The sequence below is a fragment of the Rhinoraja longicauda genome, chromosome 18, assembly GCF_053455715.1.
Source record: "Rhinoraja longicauda isolate Sanriku21f chromosome 18, sRhiLon1.1, whole genome shotgun sequence".
Classification (NCBI taxonomy): domain Eukaryota; kingdom Metazoa; phylum Chordata; class Chondrichthyes; order Rajiformes; family Arhynchobatidae; genus Rhinoraja; species Rhinoraja longicauda.
Genome location: NC_135970.1, coordinates 29,324,914 through 29,348,318, shown reverse-complemented (window position 1 = coordinate 29,348,318; position 23,405 = coordinate 29,324,914).

Here is a 23,405-nt window from a genome sequence, read left to right as displayed (position 1 = left end):
AAAGATGTGCGGGTATGTAGATTAATTGCTCCTCTGTAAATTGTCCCCCAGTGTGTAGGGAGTGGATGAGAAAGTGGGATAACATAGAACTAGTGTGTTCGGGTGATGGATGGTCGGCCTTCGATTTGGTGGGTTGGAGAGCCTGCTTCCATGCTGTATCTTCTCCATCTTGTTTGCCTAGGACTAATACAACATGTGGTTTCAAGGGATGTGGGCCAAACGCGGGCAATGGTTTAATGGGATATGGGCCAAACACGGGAAAATGGGCATCTAGGTTGGCATGGACGAGTTGGGCCGAAGGGCCTGTTTATGTGATGTATGGCTCTATGAGTCTACCTATGACTGTATCTCACCATAGAGAATCAGAACATGTATCTCTCAGCAGGAACAGCTGTCATTATAAGCTAGAAACAACCTATCCAGTGCTGTTAGACAGCTAAAAAATATTATGGCTCATGCACAATTCTCACAGGGGAAATATTCATGGATTATTTGTGGGCAGCACAGTGGTGCAGCGCTAGAGTCGCTGCCTTACAACACCAGAGACCTGGGTTTGATCCTGACTATGGGTGCTGTCTGGATAGAGTTTGCTCGTTCTCCCTGTAACCGCGTGAGTTTTCTCCGGGTGTTCCGGTTTCCTCCCACATCACAAAGACGTGCGGTTTTGTTGATTAATTGGCTCTCCGTAAATTGTCCCCAGAGCCTTGGTTAGAACTAGTGTCCGGGGTGATTGATGGTCGTCGTGGATTCGGCGGGCTAAAGGGGTTGTTAACACACTGTATCTCTAAACTAAACCAAGCTATTTCCCAAAGAAAGAAAAACTGGATGTAGTTTTCCTCACCCCAACAGAAGCGTGTGTGGGGAGAAAGATTTCATCAGACGGACTTTTCTGAATGGACTGGGATATGTTTGTGAGACAGGGGGTGCACTACAGAATCAATAATTGCCCACAAGGGTGCCTTGAGTCTTCACAGAGTCAGTAAGAATGTGAGTCTTATCAGACCACAGGATCGATGGGTCAGTCACGGCATAATCTAGAGTCGTGCTTTTCTTTCCTGCGCTCTCCAGATTTCTTTGTTTAGTTTACTTTAGTTTAGATTAGTTCAGAGATACAGCATGGAAACAGGCCCTTCAGCCCATCGAGTCCACGCCGACCAGCGATACACTAGCACTCTTCCACACATTATGGACGATTTACAATTTTTACCAAAGCCAATTAACCTACAAACCTGTACATGTTTGGAGAGTGGGTGGAAACCGAAGCACCTGGAGAAAACCCAGACGGTTACAGGGGGCTTGGACAGCACCTGAGGTCAGGGTCTAACCCGGGTGCCCAGCGCTGTGAGGCAGTAGCTCTCCTACAGCACTACGGTGCCGCCCTTTGTTTTAGAATAAAGCATTATTTTTAAACTGCAGTTGGACTGAGTTAAATTGTGCAATGAAATCCCTAAACTGTTCCGTTAAATTGTAACATTGAACCCTGTACCACTTTGCAAATATACTGAATCAACAAAAAAATTATATCTTTCCTTCCTAACATTTGGGACATTTGAGGTTTATTTATTTCTCTCCTGTGTTTCCTGGTTCAGCCTTGTTCAACAGACAATCATCGTCATGGATTCATACAGCATAGAAACAAGCCCTTCGGCCCTACTCATCCATCCCGACCCGTCTCAGCTCGTCCCATTCCCTCCAAAGATGCTGTATGACCCGCAGGACTTTGTCTTCAGCTGATTCCACCTTCACTTCATCCTGGCTCGGCAAGGCCACCAACATCATCAAGGACCAGTCTCACCCTGATTCTCTTCGCCCCAGTTCCATCAGACAAGAGGTACAGGTGTGAAAACGCACACCTCCAGATTCAGGGACATCAGCTGTTATCAGGCAACTGAACCATCTTATCTCCAATGAGAGAGCAGTCCTGACCTACCATCAACCTCATTGGAGTCCTTTAGGTTATCTTTAATCGGACTTTACTGGACTTTATCTTGCACTAAGCATTATTTCCTTTATCCTGTATGTGTTTTTTTGTGAAGATAAACACAGAATGCTGGTAACTCAGCTGGCAGGCAGCAACTCTGGATAGAAGGAATGGGTGACGTTTCGGGTCAAGACCCTTCTTTCTGAGTCAGGGGAGAGGGACACAGAGCTATGGAAAGATAAGGTGTGTAAACAAGACATCAAAGTTCAAGTAAAATGTAGAATAGATCATTGCTAGCTAGGGAACAATGAAGCATACAAATTTAAAATTTAATCAGGAGGACAGTCAGACTGGTCAGAGAACTAGGATGGGAGAGGGATGGAGAGAGAGAATACAGGGAGGAGTTAATATTCATACCATTGGGTTGTAAACTGCCCAAGTAAAATATGAGGTGCTGTGCCTCTAATTTGCATTGGGCCTCACTTTGACAGTGAAGGAAGCCCAGAACAGAAAGGGCAATATGGGAATAGGAGGGGGAGTTACAATGTTTAGCAACTGGGCGATCAGGTAGGATTAGGCAGATTGAGTGAAGGTGTTCAGTGAAACGATCGCCAAGCCTGCGCTTGGCCGCGCTGATAGTCCACAGTCCATAATATGAACTTAATAACTTATACTACCCGACTTGCTGAGTTACTCCAGCACTTTGTGTCCTTTTTTTGTAAACCAGCATCTGCAGTTCCTTCTGGACACACAGCCTTGCGGCAAGTATCAGCATGCAAGGGGCAGGAGAACACTAGCATTCAACGCCATCACAAGATTCATCTTGACTCTTTCCTTCAGTGCGTTACTTTTGTTTTCAATTTAATTTGATTTTAATTTCATGCTTTAATTTTGTGATTTAATAAACTGCAAAAAAAACTCGGATAATTTTGACAGAATTAACAATTAATTTGTCTCGTTATCTTTTACAGCTTTACACTGAACTTTTTCTTTTAGTTTATTATATAGTTTACAGAGTACTATGTTTATATATTCTGTTGTGCTGCTTCATGTAAGAATTTTATTGTTCTGCCTGGAACCTATGACGACAAAACAAATCTTGACTCTTGAAAATGGGCTCCAAGTCCAAATATTTGATCAGTTTTCAGCCACGGATGATAAAGTTTGGGGAAATAAAATACACAAAGTGCTTGAGTAACTCAGCGGGCCAGGCAGATTCTCCGGTGGACATGGATAGGTGACGTATCGGGTTGGGACCCTTCTTCTGAAGAAACGTTACCTTTCCTTGTTTTCCAAAGATGGTGCCTGACCTGCTAAGTTACACCAGCACTTTGCGTGTTATTTTGTGAACGGTTATTTTCCCAGCTATCATCAAGCAACTTATCAAGTCCTCTCACCAACTAGAGAGCGGTCCTGACCTCCCATCTACCACATTGGAGACCCTCGAACTTTCTTAAATCGGACTTTTCTGGACCTTATCTTGCACTGAATGTTATTCCCTTTATCCTGTATCTGTACACTGTAGATGGCTTGATTGCAATCATGTATAATCTTTCCTCTGACTGGATAGCACGCAACAGAAAAGCTTTTCACTGTACTTCGGTGCACGTGACAATAATAAGCTAAATTAAATTAACATCTGCAGTTCCTGGTGTCGGAAAAAGATTGGGAGTCTTTGCCTTAAAAGTATTTTATTGCCTGTCAAAGACTTTCATAAGTTTCTTAAGTTCATAGGAGCAGAATGAGGCCATTTGGTCATCAAGTCTACTCCGCCATTCAGTCACGGCTGACCGATCTTTCCCTCTCAATCCCATTCTTCTACCGTCTCCCCTTAACCCCTGACACCCTTACTAATTAAGAATCTGGCAATCTCTGCCTTAAAATTACCCAATGAGTTGGCCCCTACAGCCGCCTGTGACAATTAATTCCATAGGTTCACCACCCTCTGGCTAAAGAAATTCCTCCCCATCTCCTTTCTAAAGATACGTCCTTTTATTATGAGGCAATGGCCATTGGTCCTAGACTCTCCCACTAGTGGAAACATCCTCTCCACATCCACTATATCCAAGCCTTTCACTGCACGGTAAGATTCAATGAGGTCCCCCTTCATCCTTCTAAACAACAGCGTGTGCAGATCCGGAGCAGTCAAATGCTCAGTATATGTCAACCCAATCAGTCTTGGGATCAATCTGATGACTTACGGACATCTTGAACCTATAAAAGTAACTACAATGTAATTTCTCCCTATTTCTTTTTATTTGGACATTGAAGAATTTTTCTTTAGAAAATAACTGCTTCATGATCCTTTGGCATTTACACTCATCGTAAACGTCTCCAGTTAGGTAAGGGGGCCTTTCTCGTAAGAGCTGAATGCTCTTTTTCAAAATCTCCCTTGGGATGATCCTGGCCTCTCGGTAGGAACAAAATATGTCTAAAAATTTCCTAACTCACCTGGGACTCCCTCTTGAACAGAAACTGAATTGATCTAAGATCCCCCAATGAATGGAGACATTTACCGGATCAACTCCTCTAAACCTCTGTGGCATCATCTTCAGTCTGCACATTTCACTGGAAGTATGCTAAGACTGAAACTTTCCAGCGAGACAAAAATGCTTCTTTAATAGACCCTAACTCACCCCCCAAAAATCTCTGAAATGAACTGAGTCCGTGCCTTTATGTGGCTTTGCGAGGAATCTACCTGCAAACTCTCCGAATAGATTGCAATTGTCTCGTTATCAGAGATAAGGAATGCGTGCAATTTTAAATTTGATACAGTCCTACTGGCTTGTGCCAAAGAAAGATTCACAAGTACAATGAAGCCTATTTATCAGAAGATTTCTTAAAAGTGCATTAATTCAAAGGTCCTGACTCCCACCATTTAATTTGTTCATTTACCTGGTTAAAAGCCCAGTGGGAAAATACTAACTGCTTTCACTTTAAGAGCACAGTGGTGCAGCTGGTAGAGTTGCTGCCTCACGACGCCAGAGACCCGGGTTGGATCCTGACCTTGGGTGCTGTCTGTGAGCAGAGTTTGCATGTTCTCCCTGCGACTGCGTGGGTTTCCTCCGGGTGCTCTGCTTTCCTCCCACATCCCAAAGACGTGCATGTTTGCAGGTTAATTGGCCTCTGGTGCGTGGGGAGTGGATGAGAAAGTGGAATAACATAGAACTAGTGTGAATGGGTGATCGATGGTCAGTGTGGACTCAGTTGGCTGAAGGGCCTGTTTCCATGCTGTATCTTTCAATCAATCAAAAAAAAAAACAGATGATGAACTTTTTAAACTCTTTACATAAAGTTCCTTGAACATCAAGTACAAACTGTTGTAAAAATGTCCAAATCCATTCTTCAAGAATAGAAAACTTTAAGAGTATGCATCAATGTTTGATTTTCTCACACTTGGTCACTTGACGACTGAAATATGTGCTGAAATTGAGTGGGTGCGTGTGTGTATGTGTGAATGTGTGAATGTGTGAATTTGTGTGTGTGCGTTTGTGTATATGTATGTGGGCACATGCGTGTGTGTAAGTGGGCGTGTGAATGTGTGTGTGCACATGTGTGCGTACACATGTGTGTGCTTGCATGTGCATGTGAGTGTGTGCATCTACGCGTGTGCATGTACGTGTGTGTGTACGTGTGTGCGTGTAAGTGTGTGTGCGCGCATGTGAGTGGTGTGCGTGAGAGTGTGTGTGTGGGTGTCAGAGTGTGTGTGTGCATGTACGTGTGCATGTGCGTGTGAGTGTATATGCACGTGTGTACGTGTACGTGTGAGTGTGTATGTGCGCGTGTGTGCTTTTATTTCTCTTGAACACTAAGTACCAGTTATTTGTCTGAACTGAAATAAATGACCCATGTCAAATTATCGGATGTGGCTCGTAAAATGTCCTGGTGGACCACAGACTGTAAGTGCAGTTTATGGGATACTTTGATTGCCACAAGTGAGAAGCCCCACCCCCACCCCTTTCTCACGAGGGCCTGTTTTATAGCAGTGTGGATCCAATTACACAGCCTTTATTTCACAGTGCAATTGTAGAAAATGGTGCTTTGGATGTAAAACTAATGATTGGTAGTTATAGTTTTGATATTCATGTTTAACAGAAGAAACAAGGAACTGCAGATGCTGGTTTACAAAAATACGATACAAAGTGCTGGAGTAACACAATAGGTCAGGCAGCATCTCCAGAGTACATGGATAGGTGACATTTCGGGCTGGGACCCTTCTTCAGAATGATTGTGGTGGGGAGAAAGCTGGAAGAGAGGAGGGGCCGAACAAAGCCTGGCGAGTGATAGGTTGATACAGGTGAGGAATTTGTGTTGTAGGCAGATGGTTTGTGTGTGTGTGTGTGTGTTTTTTTTCCTGTTAAAGGTCTGTTTTGAAGGGCTTTGAAGGAGAACATGGTTGGGCAAAATTTCAAATTGAGACCATTCTTCAGAAAGTTTATTTCCATATTTTGGTATAATAAAAAATGTAACACCCATTTGTTTTTCTTCCAATCCCTTCAGGTCTTTTTTGTTCCTGACATTTATATAACTCAGTTTAGTTTAGTTTAGTTTAGTTTAGTTTAGATTAGTTTGGACTGAAGATAGACTCAAAATGCTGGAGTAACTCAGCGGGACAGGCAGCATCTCTGGATAGAAGGAATGGGTGACGTTTCGGGTTGAGACTCTTCTCAGTTTCGTTTAGTTTAGAGATACAACGTGGAAACAGGCCATTCGGCCCGCCGAGTCTGCGCCGACCAGCGATTACACGTTCACACTAGTTCTGTAGGAAAAAAACTGCAGAAGCAGGTATAAATCGAAGGTAGACACAAAATGCTGGAGTAACTCAGCGGGTCAGGCAGCATCTCAGGAGAGAAGGAATGGGTGATGTTTCGGGTCGAGACCCTTCATCAGTCTGAAGAAGGGTCTAGACCTGAAACGTCACCCATTCCTTCTCTCCTGAGATGCTGTCTGACCCGCTGAGTTACTCCAGCATTTTGTGGGTAAGAACCGGAGCACCCGGAGAAAACCCACAACGTCACAGGGAGAACGTTCAAACTCTGAACAGACAGCACCCGTAGTCAGGATCAAACCCGGGTCTCTGACGCTGTGAGGCAGCAATTTCAGCTGTAGAAATATGCAGCAATGGCAAACTGGATAGCTAGCACAATTTATTTATTCCAATGTGTTGTAAGGTACAATTAAGCATTCATTTGGCCTGGGAAAATTATAATCGGAGACTAAACATCTTACCGTAAATTCTGCAAGCAACTTTCTGGCTCAATAAAATATAGGAAGTCCATTTATTCTAAATGGCAGTTTAAAATAATCTCAGCACTTGAGAAAGGAGGTTTAATTTTCAAGTACCACTCAGAGATTTAAGTACATAGTCATTTCAGTATAATATCAAAGAGTGTTATCTTAAGGCTGATGGGCATAAATTTAGCAGTAGCCTTTGAAGGGGAATTGCTGGAAACAGTATTAACTGCGAGGCTATGGGAGGTGGAGAATAAAAAAATTGTGTTTGACTGCCTTTCCAAAACATAACTGAAGAAAGGTCTCGACCCAAAACGTCACCTATCCTTATTCTTCAGAGATGCTGCCTGACCCGCTGAGTTACTCCAGCACTTTGCGTCTTTTTTCTATGTTAACCAGCATCTGCAGTTTCTATTGTTTATAAGCTTTCCAGGAAATCCAAGTGACCACTTGCACACACTTCTTCACATGCCTGCCAGTTTTATAGAGGCATACAGCTTGGAAACAAGCTCCCGAATCCACAATGACCATCAATGCCCATCTACACTAATCCGACACCAATCTGATCCACCTTTCTTCATCATCTATCCCCGCCCCCAGATTCAACCATTCACCTACACACCAGGGGGCAATTTACAGAGGCCAAGTAACCTACAGACCGCACGTCTCCGGGATGTGGGAGGAAACCCAAGGGGCACCTGGAGGAAACCCACGCGGTCACGGGAGAACGTGCAAACTCCACACACGGATAGTGCCCGAGGTCAGGAAGGAAGTGGACTACTGGCGGTGTGAGGCAGCAGCTCTACCAGCTGCGCACACTGCCGCCTCTTACTTTACACAATATCAGACCCAATTACTGAGAGACAAACTCCTGACTGTGGTCATTCATTAAATGCTTCTGGTGGGATGGGTCCAGGTTCTGATGTTATTTTTACATCAGTTCTCAGATGACGAAATGTGTGGGAGATCCCTGCGTATGAGTGGGGTTTGGAGAGTTATACTGGTGAACCAAATACACAAACTATATACTCTTTAGATTTCACACCTTTAACGAAGTCAGCTATAGAGTTCATCTGTGTCAACTCCCTCCTAGAGTCAAGGAGTCACAGAGCCATACAGTCATACAGTGTGGAGCAGGCCCTTTGTGCCAACTTGCCCATGCCGACCAACATGCCCCATCCACACTAGTCCCGCCCAGCGGGGGCTTCAATGTCGGGAGCCCCGACCGCCCCGACGTGGCAACTTCAACAGCCTGACCGCGGGAGAAGACGGCAGGGGAAGAGAGAAAGACACTCTGGCCTTCCATCACAGTGAGGAGGTGACTGGAGGAGACTCACTGTGATGGATGTTTCTTTTGTTTGGTGTTAGTTTATGGTTGTATGTGTTATTGCATTTTTATTGATTATTCTTATTGGTCTTATTGTTGAACTGCGGGTAATTTTTCATTTCACTACACATTTATGCGTATGTGACAAACAAACGACTATTGACTATTGACCTGCCTGAGTTTGGCTCAAATTCCTCCAATCCTACCCAATCCATGTACCAGTCTAACTATTTCTTAAACTTTGCCATAATATCTGTCTCAATTACCTCCTCCGGCAGCTTGTTCCAAACACCCATCACCCTTTGTGTAAAAAAGTGACCCCCTCAGGATCCCATTCAATCTTTCTCTTCTCACCTTAAACGTATGTCATCTCGTTCTTGATTCCCCTGCCCTGGGGAAAAGACTCTGTGCATTTACCTTATCTATTCCCCTCCTGAATTTATACACCTCTGTAAGATCACCCCTCAGCCTGCTGCGCTTTAAGAAATAAAGTCCTAGCCTGCCCAACCTCTCCCTGTAGCTCAGGCCCCCAAGCCCTGGCAACATTCTTGTACATTTTCTCTGCACCCTTTCCTGCTTCACGACATCCTTCTTATATCAGGGTGACTAAAACTGAACAGAATACTCCAAGTGTGGCCTCACCAACGTCTTGGACTAGGTCAGGCCGTGTGCAAAATGGTCTTTTGACCAAATGCCAGCCGCCTGCTGACAAATGAGACCTCAACCAAGGTCAACTAACCTACAAACACGCATGTCTCTGGGGTGTGGGAGGAAACCGGAGCCCCTGGAAGAAACCAATGCTATCACAAGGGGAAGGTGCAAACTCCGCACACACACACAGACAGCACCTGGGGTCATGATCAAACCCAGATCTCTGGCGCTGTGAAGCAGCAGCTCTACCCGCTGCACCACTGCGATGCACTCCATGGTCACTAGTCGCAATGTTTTATTTACCCACCAGTTCAGATATGAAAGAATGCTTAAACATGATCGAATTCGGTATTTGGGAACATGGTTATGAATGAACGATCCTTCAATAACATCCAGGCATTTTGTTTGAAATGAGCATTACTTTGAGATCAAGTTACATTCTAGAGGAAAAATGTTTCCTGTACTTAACCATTTCCATTCAGTGTAATGTTCACTATGATGTAGAAATGTAAGGATTTAAAGTAAAAACACATTGCAGAAGTATGATGCTGCTTGACCGAAGCCATACAGAGATTGGTCCAAACATTGCTCGAAAAACAGTTCCTTAATGATTCAGTTTTACTTCAATTTAGCGATACAGCACGGAAGCAGGCCCTTTGACCCACTGAGTCCTTGCCCACCATTGCTGGAAATAAAGTCCAAAAATTCAAGACATTTCAATTAGAATTTGAAAGATACAGCTTGGAGCCAGGCCCCTCGGCCCACCGAGCCCATTCATCACCTGTTCACACACTAGTTCTAGTGTAAGAAAATAACTGCAGATGCTGTTACAAATCGAAGGTATTTATTCACAAAATGCTGGAGTAACTCAGCAGGTCAGGCAGCATCTCAGGAGAGAAGGAATGGGCGACGTTTTGGGTCGAGACCCTTCTTCACACTAGTTCTACGTCATCCCATTTTCTCATCCACTCCCTATGCACTGGGGAGGGTTTACAGAAGGCCAATTAGTCTACGAACCCACACGTCTTTGGGATGTGGGAGGAAACTGAAGCACCCGGAGGAGACCCACGCGATCACAGGGAGGGCGTGCAAACTCCACATACACAGACAGCAGCTGAGGTCAGGATCAAGCCTGGGTCTCTGGTTCCGTGAGGCAGCGGCTCGACCAGTTGCGCCCTTGTTGTTAGGAGAATTGGCTGGGTAAATGTAAAAATTGTCCCTAGTGGGTGTAGGATAGTGTTAATGTACGGGGATCGCTGGGCGGCACGGACTTGGTGGGCCGAAAAGGCCTGTTTCCAGCTGTATATATATGATATGATATGATATGATAGAATTGCTTAGCAGTATTTACCCTCAAAAAGGCACAGGGTGATCCTATGACATTCTTGCCCGAATGCTGTCTGGACCATTAGGTTAATGTTCCATGAACTTTACCCTGTGCCTGCCCTCGGGAAGGCTGATTGCTGCTAAACCCCGATAATGTAAACAGAGCGGCTGCCACGATCGCGAGGGTGGAAAGCTCATGCAGAGAGCAGAAACAAAGTCAGACCTTGTTCCCCGGATGGAGATACGCTTAGTAGTTGCTTGCAGGGGCAGGATTAATGAGATAAAGGCTGCCCCTTGGCTGCTAACAGGGAATCGGAGGAGAAACTAATCAAATATCACCTCCGCCTGCCGCCTGTGTGGGTTTCTCTGATGGATGATTAGGCCTTTTCAGGGGAATCTCATCCATCTTCCCAATGGTGCCTGTCTGAAGAGGGGATGGCCGACCATGCATGACTAAATGGGCACAGTATTGATGCGTTGTTCAATGCTTCGGACGGAGTTATTTTTGAGACGGTGTTCAAGAGTAATTGAGAGTCAAAAGATTCAGGAGTGTTTAATTGTCATAGGTACCGAGAACAGACCAATGGGCTTCGTACTAGCAGCAGCAGTATAAGAGGCCTATAAATGCAATATTCATGGATAAGATTATAAACAAAGGCAAATCATAAATTAGAAACCTCAATAGAAACCCCACAGATAGCCCAAATTGTTAGAGAATGAGGCGTTGTTAATCACCATTGGCAGCGATGGGTTCAGTTTAAACACGCAACACAGAAACAGGCCCTTCTGCCTTAGATCAAAGTGTACTAGATTTGGTACAAGTTCATAGGTCATAGGAGCAGTATTAGGCCATTTGGCCCATCAAGTCCACTCTGCCATTCAATCATGGCTGATCTATCTTTCCCTCTTAACCTCATTCCCCTGCCTTCTCTTCGTAATCCCTGACACCTGTACTAATCAAGAATATGTCAATTTCTGCCTTAGAAATACACAGTGAAACTTGGTCTCCACAGCCATCTGTGGCAATGAATTCCACAGATTTGCCACCCTCTGACTAAACAAATTCCTCCTCATCTCCTTTCTAATGGTACCTCCATTTATTCGGAGGCTGTGCCCTCTGGTCCTAGACTCTCCCACTAGTGGAAACATCTTCTCCGCATCCACTCTATCTTGGTCGGCATGGATGAGTTGGGCCAAAGGGCCTGTTTCTGTGCTGTACGACTCGATTACTATTTTGTACTGTGTGATAATCGTAGGATTGGCAGCAAAATTGCATCGATAATTGGTTCTGTAAGGCAAAACTCAAATTTCACTGTACCTTAATTGGTACACGTGACAATAAATTGACCTTGAAATCTTGAAATCTTGAAAAATGTGAACTGATATGCTTACACTCCAAAGCCTACAATGGGGTTGAGGTGAATTGGACAGTACGTTTGCTTATGGAAGGACCATTCAGAAGCCTGGTAACATCCTATCAAACCTCACCCTTTGTCAATGTTCTTGACAAGTGTCGTTAGCCCAGAAATGGGACATCAGTCCGACTGATCAATCCATCACGCAAACCAACCTCCTTTCCATTGACTCCATCGACACTTCACTCTGCCTCAGGAAGGCCTTAGCATAATCAAGGACCAGTCTCATCCCAGTCACTCCCTCTTCTCATGCTCACCCATCAGGCAAGAGGTACAGAAGAGTGAAAACGCACAGCTCCAGATTCAGGGACAGTTTCTTCCCAGATGTTATCAGGCAACTGAACCATCCTGGACTTTGTTGGACTTTATCTTGCACTGAACATTATTCCCTTTATCCTGTGGACTGCTTGAGTGGAATTCATGCACAGTCTTTTTGCTGACCGGATAGCACGCAACAAACGACTTTTCACTGAACCTCGGTCCATGTGACAATAATAAACTAAACTCGCTCTAATAGGATCCTGAGGGGCAACTTGTTTTCTACACAGGGTGGCAGGTGTCTGAAACGAGCTGCCGGGGGAGGTAGTTGAGGCAGGTGCTATCAACGTTTATGGTTAGCGGAGTCAGGGGGTATGGGGAGAAGGCAGGAACGGGGTACTGATTGAGAATGATCAGCCATGATCACATTGAATGGTAGTGCTGGCTCTAAGGGCCAAATGGCCTACTCCTGCACCTATTGTCTATTGTCTATTAAGAAGCATTCAGACAGGTACATGGATAGAGACATCAAATGCTGGAATAATTCAGCGGGGCACGCAGCATCTCTGGAGAGAAGGAATGGGTGACATTTCGGGTTGAGACCCTTCTTCAGACTCCAGAAATTTGTGTTTATCCTCTCCAAAACCTCAACACCCTTCCTACAATAAGGCAACGCGAACTTGCACACAATACTCCTCTCGACCCAAAACATCACCTATTCCTTCTCTCCAGAGATGCTGCCTGTCCTGCTGAGTTATTCCGGCATTTTGTGTCTGTCTTCGGTTGAAACCAGCATTTGCAGTTCCTCCCTACACAGGTACATGGATAGGATAGGTTTGGAAGGATGTGGGCCCAATGCAGGCAGGTGGGACGAGTGTGGATGGGACATGTTGGTCAGCATTGGCGACTTGTGCCGAAGGGCCTGTTTCCACGCTGTATGACTGTGACTCTGATCTATGGAAGATGAGAGGTATTTAGAAGAAAAGCTGGACTAACCTGAACTCACTTCTTGGCCAGCAACTGGACTATTTGAAGTATCGCTGTCATGTACCGGGGAGGACAGATAGGATCACCGTCCAAGAGCAGACAAGGGGGGATACATCAAAACATTGCTGACTTGTATGAACAAGCGAGGAGCCACCACACAATCAACGCACATCTGGGATAGATAATAATGATCAAGTCATCCTGTGAAATGAAGCTTAGTTCAACTCAAATGCACTGTAAATCATTTCTCCCTCCATTGAATGAATTTGTGATTGACGACTCAATAAAGATCTTATCCGCCGTCTTGCTACTGCAGTAATGGCGTCAACTGCCAGCGCCAATATTAATACAGCAGGAGGATTTGTTTTAGATAACTTTTGTTCTTCCTTTAAAGATAACTTTAGTTTACGTTATTGACAGGTGTAGCGAGGTACAGTGAAAACCCTTTGTCGCGCACTATCCAGTCAGCAGAATGGCTATACATGACTACAACCAAGCCATCGACAGTGCACAGATATAAGATAAAGGGAATCTGTTCATAAGTTCATAAATTCCTAAGTTCCAGGAGCAGAATTAAGCCATTTGGCCCAAGTCTACTCCGCCATTGAATCATGGCTGATCTACTTTTCCTATCAACCCCATTCTCCTCCCTTCTCCCCAAGACCACTGACATAACTCCACCTAATCAAGAATCTGTCAATCTCTGCCTAAAAAATATCCATTGACTTGGCCTCCACAGCCTGCTGTGAAAATGAATTCCACAGATTCAACACCCCATGACTAAAGAAATTACTCCTTATCTCCTTTCTAAAGGCAAGTCCTTTTATTCTGAGGCAATGGCCTCTGGTCCTAGACTCTCCCGCTCGTGGAAACATCCTCTCCACATCCACTCTATCCAGGCCTTTCACGATTTGGTAAGTTTCAATAAGGTCCCCCCTCATCCTTTTATACTCCAGCGAGTACAGGCCCAGTGCCTTCAAACGCTTATCAGATGTTCACCCAATCTCAAACACTCATCATATGTTAACTCAATGTTAACCCATTCATAGAAACATAGAAAATAGTTGCAGGAGTAGGCCATTTGGCCCTTCGAGTCAGCACCGCCTTTCAATATGATCATGGCTGACCATCCGAAATCAGTATCCCGTTCCTGCTTTCTCCTCATATTTCTTGACTCCATACGTCTGATGTTTCTGACTGTTGATGTTTCTGACTGCGCCCTGGAGCAAAAGACCTTTGAGCTAAAAGTGTTGCCATGTTTTTTTCAAATTTAGAACACATATAGAACAGTACAGCACTCAATTTCCATGCCGAATGTAATGCCATGTTTTAGAAGGGTCCAGACCTGAAAAGTTACCAATCCATGTTCTCCAGACATGCTGCCTGACCTGCTGAGTTACTCATGCACTTTGTGTCTTTTTTTTGTAAGCGTGCATCTGCAGTTCCTTGTTTCTACATCTTGATTTAATTGCATTTATTTTCAATGATGTCACCTTTTCTGTCCTCAGATATATTGCGTAATATAATCACCACTAAATTCCTGCTTTAAAAATGGATTATCCTGTGACCGATGTTTATGTAAACACTGAGCCAGAGCCAATTTACACTTTCCTTGTTTGTTTCAGACCAAAATCCTGTTCAAAGGCTTGAACTAATTCACATTCCTGCCACGATTGCATTCAGTCAGGGCTTTATCTTCTCAAACAGCCAATCCTGACATGAACTCTCACCTGATTACTGTCCTCTCCTTTCCCAACACCGTATCTCCACTTGTCTCTCTTGTAAACCACAAGAAGAACATAATGCTCTTCCCATGTGGTATAAATCAACTTCAATGACAAAATGAGTCTTCCCTTCATTGCGATTCTATTTGTTACCTTAATTTATTAACCTAGGGCGGCACAGCGGTAGAGTTGCTGCCTCATTGCGCCAGAGACCACGGCTCGATCCTGACTAAGGGTGCTGTCTGTATGGAGTTTGCACGCTCTCCCTGTGACCATGTGGGCTCTCTCCAGGTGCCCTGGTTTCCTCCCACGCTCCAAAGACGTAGAGGTTTGTAGGTTAATTGAATTCGGTAAGTTGTAAAATTGTGCCTAGTGTGATGGATAGTGTTAGTGTACGGTCAGCAAGTCTACCCCTGCGCTACTGTGCAACCCCCTCAGACATAATCCCCAACTACATATTCTTGTCAAATATCAGCAGCTAAGTGTTAGGCCATATGGAGGACCATATGTGTACCCAGAGAACCGCAGGTGATGGAATCTTGAGCAAAACACAAAGTTCTGGAGGAACTCAGTGGGTCAGGCAGCAACTGCGGAGGGAATGGATAGACGACGTTTTGGGTCGGGATCCATCTTCATATGGGGGGGGGGGGGAAGCTACAAGAGGTGGGGGTGACAAAGCCTGGTAAGTGATAGTTGGATACAGAACATAGAACATAGAACAGTACAGCACTGGTAGAAATATAGAAGATTATGAGAGGCATAGATAGGGCAGATAGTCAGAACCTTTTTCCCAGAGTGAAAATGTCAAAGACTAGAGGGCATAGCTTTAAGGTGAGAGGGGGCAAAGTTTAACAGAGTTGTGTGGGACAAGTTATTTTACACAGTGGGTGGTGACTGCCTGAAATGTGCTGCTGAGGGTGGTGGTGGAGGCAAATATGATAGTCAAGAATCAAGCATGTAAATTCTTACTTGCTACAGTGCAACAGATAAGTAAACATACATAAACAATGCCACCAAGCCTATATACATTGGAGCCTATTTGGAGGTTGTAGTGTTTAATAGTCTGATGGTTGTTGGGAAGAAGCTGCCCCTGAACCTGGACGTTACAGTTTTCAGGCTCCTGTACCTTCTTCCCGATGGCAGAAGTGAAATGAGAGTGTGGCCAGGGTGGTGTGATTCTCTGATGATGCTGGCTGCCTTTATGAGGCAGCGACTCTTGTAGATCCCTTCAATAGTGGGGAGGTCAGTACCCGTGATGGACTGGGAAGTGTGAATTTAAGACGTTTTTAGATAGGCATGTGGATATGCAGGGAATGAAGGGATATTGATTACATGCATGCAGAGGAGATTATTTCTGAAGAGAGGGTACTTCTGAAGAAGGGTCTCCACCTGAAACGTCACCCATCCCTTCTCTCCAGTGATGCTGCCTGTCCTGCTGAGTTACTCCAGGATTTTATGTCTCTCTTCTTATCTTAACTTGGCATCATGTTCGGAATGGACACAGTTTAAGAATAACGTGTAGACCATTTAGGACTGAGATGAGGAAAAGCTTTTTCATCCAGAAAGTTGTGAATCTGTGGAATTCTCCAACACAGAAGGCAGTGGAGGGCAATTCACTAGATGTTTTCAAGTGAGAGTTAGATTTAGCTCTTAGGGCCAATGGAATCAAAGGATATGGGGAAAAAGCAGGAACGGGGTACTGATTTTGGATGATCAGCCATGATCATATTGAATGGCGGTGCTGGCTCGAAGGACCGAATGGCCTACTCCTGCACCTATTTTCTATGTTTCTATTGTGGGCTGAAGGGCCTGTTCCTGTACTGTGCTGTTCTATGTTTGAGGACTGAGTCCAGTCAGTAAGGACCCATTGTGTGGATCTATATATGGCCATTAGTCCACTGGACAGATGTTGAATGATTTATAATCCTGACACCACTCGGATATTGGAGGACATGGCCTCATTACTGCTGCACCTTTGAATTCACTCGTTGGGATGCATTCTGTCATAGAATAATGATACGAAATGGCACAGCTGCGTAACTTTGTAGAGCCACTGCCTCACAGCGCCAGAGACCCGGGTTCGATCCTGGCCTCAGGTGCTGACTGTGTGGAGTTTGCACATTCTCCCTGTGACCGCGTGGGTTTCCTCCGGGTGCTCCGGTTTCCTCCCACATCCCTACACACTCGGGGGAAACACAGCGGGGCCAATTAATCTACAGCACCAACCCGCACGTCCCAAAGAGTGTGGGTCTGTGGGTTAATTGGCCCTCTGTAAATTGCCCTCTATGTAGATGAGAATGTGGGATAACAAAGAACCCGTGTGAACGGGTGATCAATGATCGGAGTGGACATCATTCCGATGGGTCGAAGTGCCTGCTTCCAAGCTATAACTAAATAGTAATGTTCGGGGAAGCCACACTTAATAATACCAGCTGCTGGAATTTGAGCCAGGATCGCGAGTGAAAGCAGACTTTTTTTAGTACTAATGTAATGAAAGATTAATACCAAGCAAAAGGAGACAATTGAATAGTGTGAGCACTTCACCTGGGGCCTATTACATTAAATACATTGCAGGGAGAACGTTTCCTTTCTGAAGAAACCTTTAAATCTGCTTCAAGCTGTTTCAAATGCTTTGTAAGTACAAGACAAGAGCATTTGTTTGGGAGGGAGCAGTGGACAAGCTTGGTTTGTGTGGGTGAGCCAGATTTCTAATGGAAGGGTATCAGATGTCGTGTAAAGTGAGGGTCTCATAAAACATGACTATTCCTGTGTCGCACGTTTACAGCAGCAAAAACAATTATTTGTTTGTCTTTGCTGGGCAACGTCAGTGAACTCCGTAAACTGTGACCTCCTTCCACTTGCAGAGGATTGAGTTGTTGGCGATGTCACTGCATCCCAGTGAAGAAAAATGAAGAGTTTTTGTTATCATGGGTAGAACACAAAGTGCTGGAGTAACTCAGTGTGTCAGGCAACATCTCTGGAGGAAGACACAAAGTGTTGCTTCAGTCCGAAGAAGGGTCCCGACCCATAACGTAATCTATCCATGATCTCCAGATTTGCTGCTTGACTTGCTGAGTTACTCCAGCACTTTGTGTCGTCTTTTGTATACCAGTTCCTTACATGTAGTTCCTTGTTTAAGCATGTTTGGAGGGCATGGATGGGCGACATTTTAGGTGGAGAGCCTTTTCCAAACTGACTCGGTGGGGCAGTGAAAGAAAGCTGGAAGAGAGGTGGGGGCAGGACAAAGACCAGTAAGTCTTTGATAGGAAGGAACTGCAGATGCTGGTTTACACCGAAGACAGACACAAGAATGCTGGAGTAACTCAGCAGGACAGGCAGCGCCTCTGGAGAGAAGGAATGGGTGACGTTTTGGGTTGGGTTGAGACTCCAGTCTGAAGAAAGGTCTTGACCCAAAATGTCACCTGTTCCTTTTCTCCAGAGGTGCTGCCTGTCCCGCTGAGTTACTCCAGCTTTTTGCGTCTATCCTGGCAAGTGATAGGTGGATGGGAATGGGATCGTATAGCCTTGAAATGAGGAGTTTTTGGACTGGCAGGTGAGGGTGGGAACGTCGGCGATCCATGTTCTTCCCAGATGCTGTCGGTCCCGCTGAATTACTCCGGCTCTTTGCAAGATGCCAGCTTCTGCAGCTGCTTGTGGCGACAGCCAATAGACAATAGACAATAGACAATAGGTGCAGGAGGAGGCCATTCGGTTTTATAATGGATGAGCTGATCTATGATGTCAGTCTCACACCCTGGTGCTTAGTTGAAAAAGTCCGAAGAAGGGTCCCGACTCGAAACGTCCCCCATCATTTTGAAACATAGATGCTGCCGAGAGTAACAGTTACTCCAGCACTCTGTGGCAACCTAAGGTTCAGAAGGATAGGGCCAAAGCATGAGGAAAGGGTAGGGCCAAACCAGCTTAGACGGGACATCTTGGTCGGCATGAAGGAGTTGGGCCGAAGGGACTGTCCTCGCGCTGTATGTCGAACAACCCTGCTTATTTATGGCAACACAAACATTCAGTTGTAAGCACCACATTCTCTCCGTGACAGCTTCAGTTTCCTCAGAGTATTCCAATTTCCTGCCAGACCCGACGATGTGCTGGTAGGTTAACGGGCCACTGTAAATTACTCTTCAGTGGAGGTGAACGACAGAAAGAATGAAAAGGGAATGAAGGGCACGTGTGAGAGAAAGTTGCAGGAGTTCAGTGAAATAAGGAGAGGTGGGATGGGACCTCTGGGATTGTTCCTCTGGGAACCAGCATGGACCAGATGGTCTGTGTCTATTTGAGTAGACATTAGATACAGAGGTTGTCTGGAGGTAGCTGTAAGGACTTCAGTTTAGTTTCGTTTTGTTTCATTTCAGTCAGTTCAGTTTAGTTCAGTTCAGTTCAGTTTAGTTTGGTTCAGATTAATTTGGTTTAGTTTACAGATACCGGGTGGAAACAGGCCTTTCGGCCCACCGAGTCTGTTCCAACCAGCGATCACACGTTCTATCCTCCGCTCTAGGGCCATTTTACAAAAGCCAATTAACTTACAAACCTGTACATATTTAGAAATGTTGTAGAAATAGGAGCACCTGGAGACAGCCCACGCAGTCACAGGGAGAACGTGCAAACTCTACAATTGGACAGCACCCAAGGTCAGTCTTAGATACATGGAACTGCACATAGAGTCATGGAGTCATAGAGTCATACAGTGTGGAAACAGGCACTTCTGCCCAACTAGCCCAAGCTGACCAACATGCCCCGTCTACACCAGTCCCACCTGCCTGCTTTTGGCCCATATCCCTCAAAACCTGTCCTATCCATGTACCTGTCTAAATGTTTCTTAAACGTTATGCTAGTACCCGGAACGACATAGTGGTGCAGAGGTAGGGTCCCCCCTGCCTTACAGGTTTTCTCCGGGTGCTCCGGTTTCCTCCCACACTCCGGAGACGTGCAGGTTTGTAGGTTAATTGGCCTCAGAAAAAATGGTAAAATATCCCTAGAGTGTAGGATAATGCTGATGTACTCAGCATTAGCATTGTGGGGGGGGGGCTCGCTGGTTTGCCCAAACTCGGTGAGCCACTGTGTCTAAGTCTAATGTCTAAAGTCTAAAGTACCTGCCTCAACTACTTCCTCCAGCAGCTCGTTCTGTACACCTACCGCCTTTTGTGCAAAAAAGGTTGCCTCTTTAATGATTTTACCCCAGCAAATATGTGGAATGGTGGTTGGAAACTTTGAAAGAACATGAAGATTCTATGCCCCCAACCCTGACCTGGTAGAAGATAGCCAGTAAACGTTGGAGGGGAGAGGTAGGTGGGTGGGGGGGAGGGGGGGAGGGGGGGGAGCTGGGAGCTGTGCGGCCATCTTGAGAACCATTCATCCCAGTCTACAAATCCCTTGGGAGCAAGCTCAAGTAGAAATGCAAATTTATTACGAAGGGTAAGGGTGACAGACAATGTTCAGCTACAGATCGCTGAAAGGCTTTTGTAGACTAAATAAGAAAGGAAGCTGTTCAGTTGCCTTTCATCAATTCCAGATGTTGGCTGTATTTATTCATTAAGATTGCCAAGAAGCCCATGGAAAGAGTCCAGGACCCTTCATACTTCTGGCTGAAGAAAACAATCGAAATTATTCAAACAGTTTTAAATTAAACTAAAGTGCTTAAAAAACCCACCTAATTCTTTTCCTCAGCGATAAATTTTTATGGCATTTATTTCCTGCACTTTTGTTCCTTTTGTTTCAACGTAGGACTTCATCTCCAACTGATTGTAGAGCTTCACCAAGATTAATAAGTGCTCTACTCAAAAGTAACATTATAATAGAGTGTGAATTGACAGCATTGGTTATACTTGAATGCTGCCAATTTCGAGGATCAGAGTTACTAATGGGGGAATCACCGGGCCAACGTAGAGAATAGCTACACATTAGACAATAGACAATAGGTGCAGGAGTAGGCCATTCGCCCCTTCGAGCCAGTACCACCATTCAATGTGATCATGGCTGATTATTCTCAATCAGTACCCCGTTCCTGCCTTCTCCCCATACTCCCTGACTCCGCTATCCTTAAGAGCTCTATCAAGCTCTCTCTTGAATGCACATTCACTGTTCTCCATCCGAGTTGACCTTTTGAAACACAGCTGTTGACGTAAAGCTGCCTCAAATGACTCATTTCCAGTCAGAGTTGCAAAGTGCATCAGGTTTGGAAATGTTCACATTGAGCCAAACAATTGTGTGCTTTTTTTCCACAGAATGCAGTTGATATGGCAATCTCTGCAGATTAATTACCAGTGAAAAACAAATGGCTTCTCTTCTGCTTCCACTTTGCAGGGTGAAGACAGACACAGAAAGCTGGAGTAACTCAGCGGGACAGGCAGCATCTCTGGAGAGAAGGAGTGGGCGATGTTTCAGGGCTAGACCCTTCTACAGACGTCTCGACCCGAAACGTCACCTATTCCTTTTCTTCAGAGGTGCTGCCTGTCCCGTTGAGTTACTCCAGCTTTTGGTGTCTATCTTCGGTTGAAAACAGCATCTGCAGATCCTTCCTACTCCACTTTGCAGGCGTTCAGTAAACTACTAGAGCTCCTGATGCTCCCGAGTGTAAGTTAGGATCAGAGTCATACAGCACGGAAACAGGCCCTTCGGCCCAACTCATCCATGCCGACCACGATGCCGCATCTACCCTAATCCCATTTGCCCGTATTTGGTCCATATTCCTCTATACCTATCCTATCCATGTACAAAATGTCAAATTTCCCGGGTGTGGGACAAAAAAAGGAATATATTATTATTATATTTTAAATGTTGCTATAGGGCCTGCCTCAACTCCCTCATCTGGCAGCTCGTTCCATACACCCACCACCCTCTGTGTAAAGAAATGGCACTCATGTTACTGTTAAATATTTCCCCTCTCTCCTTAAACCTTTGTCTTCTGGTTCTTGATTTCCCCTACTCTGGGAAAACGCTTCTCTGCATTCACCCTATCTATTATCCCCGTGACTTTGTACAGCGCTACTCCTCGACCTCCTGTGCTTCAAGGTATAAAGCCCATCGCCTGCCTAACTTCTCCTAATAGCGCGGGTCCTCAAGTCGTGGCACGTTCCTCGTAAATAGTCTCCGCACTCTTTCCGTCCTTCCTATAGCAGGGCGACCGAAACTGAATACAATACTCCAAGTGCAGTGACAGACATCATCTTGTACAGTTGTAACATAACGTGCCAACTTCCACACTCAATCTCCTGATGGATGAAGGCCAGTATGCCAAAAGCCTTCTTCATCACCCTATCTATCTGTGATGCCCAGTGTCGCAGTGCTAATGTTGTAGGTGCCGGAGCTGTCTCTGGTGCCAGAGCGGCTGCTGTTAAATTCCCTGCTGTTTATTTTACAGAGGTGCCGGATCGGCGCTCCGGTATGCCAGAGCAGCACTCTGGTGATGCCATATTCAAGGAACTACAATGAACAACTCCTAGGTCCCTCTGCTCTACAACACTCTCCCAGGGCCCTACTGCTCACTGTGGTCCTGTCCTTGTTTGACTTCCACTTTCGAAGAGTTTACTTCAGAATTACTTTTACACTGCAGTGTAAATTCCATGGTGCCAAAAGTGATTAGAATATATATTTTAGATTTAGATTTAGAGATACAGCGCAGAAACAGGCCCTTCGGCCCTCCGACCAACGATCCCCGCACATTAACACTATCCTACATCCACTAGGGACAATTTTTACATTTGCCCAGCCAATTAACCTACAAACCTGTGCGTCTTTGGAGTGTGGGAGGAAACGAGAGAGAGAGAGGGAAAGAGAGAGAGGGAAAAGAGAGAGAGGGAAAGAGAGAGAGAGAGAGAGAGAGAGAGGGAGAGGGAGAGGGAGAGGGAGAGAGAGAGAGAGAGAGAGAGAGAGAGAGAGAGAGAGAGAGAGAGAGAGAGAGAGAGAGAGAGAGAGAGAGAGAGAGAGAGAGAGAGAGAGAGAGAGAGAGAGAGAGAGAGAGAGAGAGAGAGAGAGAGAGAGAGAGAGAGAGAGAGAGAGAGAGAGAGAGAGCTGAGTGGCAACCTTTTCACTCAGAGGGTGGTGGGTATATGGAACGAACTGCCAGAGGAGGTAGTTGAGGAAGATACTTTCACAGCATTTAAAAGGCACTTGGACAGGTACATATTTGACAGGAAAGGTTTAGATGAATATGGGCCAATAGCAGACAAATGGGACTAGCTGAGATGGGGCATCTTGGTCGGCAAGGGCGAGTTGGGCCGAAGGGCCTGCTTCAAGGCTGCATGACTCTAACTCCAATCTCCCCTCTGCATTTTCCCTTTGCTTTAACTATAGTGCTTGAGTTTGGCTTCATTGTGTTAATGTATAGTGTTATCTGATTTGATTGGACAGCAGGCAAAACAAAGCTTTTCACAATAGCTCGCTGCACATGACAATAATAATCCTAAACCGAAACTCCTACTGCTACATCTCCCCTTTGTTCCCACTCAGAACTAAAACTAACAAATACGACTAGGCTTCAGTGACATATCAATAGAAAAAGCCAAGAATGTGACCTCCTGCCAATGGAAGATTTATCTTTCATTCTACAAATG